At 49.7% G+C, this 3,640-nt stretch overlaps 1 pseudogene; it reads right to left on the reverse strand.

Annotated features, from left to right (window-relative positions):
- Positions 1-2,442: 2,442 nt before the first annotated feature.
- LOC101647890 lies at positions 2,443-3,133 on the reverse strand (annotated as a pseudogene).
- Between the last annotated feature and the right edge of the window lie 507 nt (positions 3,134-3,640).

The following is a 3,640-nucleotide window of genomic DNA, read 5'->3' on the forward strand; positions in this document are numbered from 1 at the left end:
CCCCCTCCCTCCCGATGTAAAGTTTTAGCACACAGCAACAAGGCACAAGGTTGGCATTCAGTAAATGCCTGCCCAGTGAAGAGATTGGACATTACATATAATTAAAGATCTCTTCCAATAGGGCTGGCACTGTGTGGAGTGCTCTGCATTCCTTATCTCTTATAATCCTCTGAACAACATCAAGGAGATGCGAATTCCCCCCCGCCCCCTCATGCTATTGAACCAACCAACCAACCAAGCCAATAAAGAAGCAAAGAAACAACAAAGCCTTGCCTCGCGGTCACTTCTGACTCATGGCAGGCCTGTGTGCAGCAGAGGAGAAGGAATGAACTGTGTGCCATCGGGTTTTCTAGACTGTATAGCGAGAGTCCACTAGGTGCTGCTGGGTGCACTGAACCACCAACCTTTAGGTGAGCAGCCAATCACAAACAACCAGTGTCCCCCAAATCCAGGAATGTCTGGCTTCCTATCTCATTCTCCAGACCTGGGCTTTCCTGGTCCTGAGAGGAAAGCACCATTCCTCTGCATAGCAGGGGTCCCTAAAGATGTGTCCCCTCAGCGCACCACTTCCACCACCAAACCGTGTGGCCCAGGCAACTGTGGTGAGGAGGGGCTTGCGGACCCTGCCTAGGGGTGAACAGGGCTCTGGCTTCTCTCTTCCAGAACGAGGGGCAGGACTAGAAGCAGGGCAGAGTATGGAGACCCGGGTCAGAGGCCCTCTTTCCCTGTCATCCTGGGCCCGCTCTGTCACCCCTGGAAGACCCAGTTTCCTCTTCTGTAGAATAATAATCACAGTAATAACAACTTCTATCTAGCTCAACCAGGTTCGGAGTGAAAAACTCTTTGTAACACAAACCGTTCTATAGGTAAATGACCCAACTTCCAGAGCCTGGGGTGTTGCCTTCTTTCTGCTCTGCGCTGCACCCCACCACGCAGGGAAGGCAACGCCCTTCGTCAACCACAATATGCAGGACCTGGTCCTTTGTCTCGTCTGGTTTCCGATGCTCAATAGTGGGAACAGTAGACAATGAAGGACCTACCGCTTCCCGAGCCCGTCTGGCTAATGCCGCCGCCCTGGAGGGCCAGGGATCTCCATCTGTCTGAGGTCTCGGCGTCCTTAGGGACCTCTCCTTTCTGTAGTTCATCACAGGCCCCTCTTTCTCTACTCCCTGCACAGGTCCATCGGACGCTGACCACCCCTGGAGGGCAAGCTTGTGCCATTTTGGGTAACATGAGCCTCTTCCTGAGCTCTGTCCTGGTCTCAGATATGTGGACAATCCCAATTCCGGGAGCCCCCAGGTGTCGCAGAGGACTGGACTCCACAGGGTGGCCACCGGCTGAGTGTTCAGAAGCAGATCACCAGGGGTCTCTTTCAAGACCCCTCTGTCCTGTCAGAAATCATGCTTGGTAGCCTTTTGCACTGCCCTGGGGCTCCCTCACGGAGCCCCTCATTGGCCCCAGCTCTGTGGGAAACAGACCAGGGAAGAAAGTGAATGGGGACAAGCTCTCAACGTCCCTACATTAAGGAGTCCGGGAAGCCAGGCCTCACGTTCATGGGTTGGAGATGCGTCCCACTCACATTCTCCTAAGTAAAAGTTATTCCCCACAATGTCCCCCTATAACAATGCTAATCTTAAGGTGCTTATAAACACATGGTTGCTACTATATAGGCTTGGAGGTCAACTGCTTGAAGGGTCATTGCCTGAAGATTGTCTGCCATGGAGAGCAATCAGACCATATTGTCCGTCCCACCCTAAGTAGGCCCACTCCTTTCTGATAAGGAGCATAGATTATCCCCCTGGAGAAGAGCTCAAAGACACCTAAGGCCAAGGCAGCTCAGAGATGACCAAGCTTAGACTGCCATCGACTCTAGAATCTGCCCATCTTTTTATGTAGGTACCTTCTTGACACATGTATGCCCCTAGTACCTCCCCTTCCTATTGTGTGCAGACCCCTAGCTCATCTCTCTCATGTTACGTGTATCCCTCTACTACAACTCTTTCCGTTATGTATGTGCGTACCATGGTCTGCATGCCCGAGACCGTATAGGCTCGGGCGAGAATACATTACTACCGCTTTCTGGTTCTGGCCTCCATCGGAAGAGGTGAGCCTCGCATGTTTTGCTTTGCCTCATGTCTCCTTAATTTACCCCTCAATTACACAACCGCCCCTTGGACCCACACAGCTCCACCTGAAGACAGCCAAGATGGGCCAGGGGTGCATCTGTTAGGGGCAGGAAGAGTTAGTTGACCTCCAATTTACACTCCTCCCCACCCAGAGGCACAAAGAAGCACACATCTCCTCTCCCTGCCCACCCCTTTACCCCCTCCCTGCCCCCAACACACACAACAAAGTACTCTTCCTAAACCTTATCAATCTTCACAAGCCTGCTTAGATAGCAGGGACATTGAAGTCATCTTGCAAAACACTCTTTTTTTTTTTTTTTGACATTTTACCTATTTATTTTGGTGATTTTAAAAACAAAAGTTAAAGACAATCTGAGAAAAAGATTGCACAAAATATGCTCATTAAATAAGTATTGTGATTCAACCAAAACAAGGTTAATATGTTCTCTTCTGCAATTCCGGATTTAAGTTGTCTGGTCCTCAAGGTCTTCTATTTCAACAAAAAAGAAAAAAGAGGTGGGGGCAATCACGGCAACCAAAAGTGCCTCTTAATCATGTAAACCTCTAGTAGCCACCAATGTTTCTGTTCTTCCCAGTAAGTCAATTTCGATCTTCAAACTGTGCCTTGTTTTTTAAAAGATATGATGCTAGAAATTCAATAGGGTTTGGTGGTCTCTCCTTTGCGAGCACAGCAAGTCCCTGCAGTAAGATGGGCACCACTGTCTGATCCAGGTAGGCACGGGTTGGCAAAGACTGGAGATCCACCTTCTGTTTGGATGACTTCTCTGCGTTCATCTTCTCATGTTCCACTCTCCTCCCAACATCGTCTGTGAGACCGTATTCAGAGTGAGGATTGTCTGCAATCCTTCCAGCATCTGCTCGGGCTCCATGGTGGACCCTGCAAGCCACCGTCCCCGGAAACCAGTAATTCGTAAGGGCAGGAGAAGAGGGGGCTGATTGCCAGGCCCGGGCCGTTCCTTCCTCAGAGTCCCGCACCGCGCCGCCAACTCCCAGCAAGAACCGCCTCGGCCGTCGCAAAACACTGTCTTAAGCTCTTCGGCCGTCGCAAAACACTGTCTTAAGCTCTAATGCACAAATTTAATGTAAGACTTCTGGCTCAGGATAGTGACCGTGCTGTCTACAGCCCAGGCTTACTCCTTTGAGAAAGCATTTCCTGCTCCCTCGTTTTAAGAGGCATATCAGCCAGGGAGATCCCTTAATGTTGAAAGGTGGGGTTGTGGCTAAACAGTTAGATCCCTGGATAGTAATCAGCAGTCCCTCGGGATGCTGGGAAGTCAGTATTTGCCTTTCTATTTAGAATTAAATGCCTGCATATACACTCTAACTTGTGCAGACTGTAGAAGTGACAGTCACAGAGGGACTCTTTCTTGCCTGCTTCAGCCCAATGGCAGCGACTGATCTCACAGGCTATTTCAGAGCAAACCATAAGTAGAATAAAATCTCATCACTTGTTTATTTAATCATTTATTTCTAAACGTACACCAATATGCCGC

The sequence above is a fragment of the Echinops telfairi genome, unplaced genomic scaffold (genome assembly GCF_000313985.2).
Source record: "Echinops telfairi isolate 266 unplaced genomic scaffold, ASM31398v2 ScPeMD7_1;HRSCAF=3_0, whole genome shotgun sequence".
In the NCBI taxonomy this organism is placed as follows: domain Eukaryota; kingdom Metazoa; phylum Chordata; class Mammalia; order Afrosoricida; family Tenrecidae; genus Echinops; species Echinops telfairi.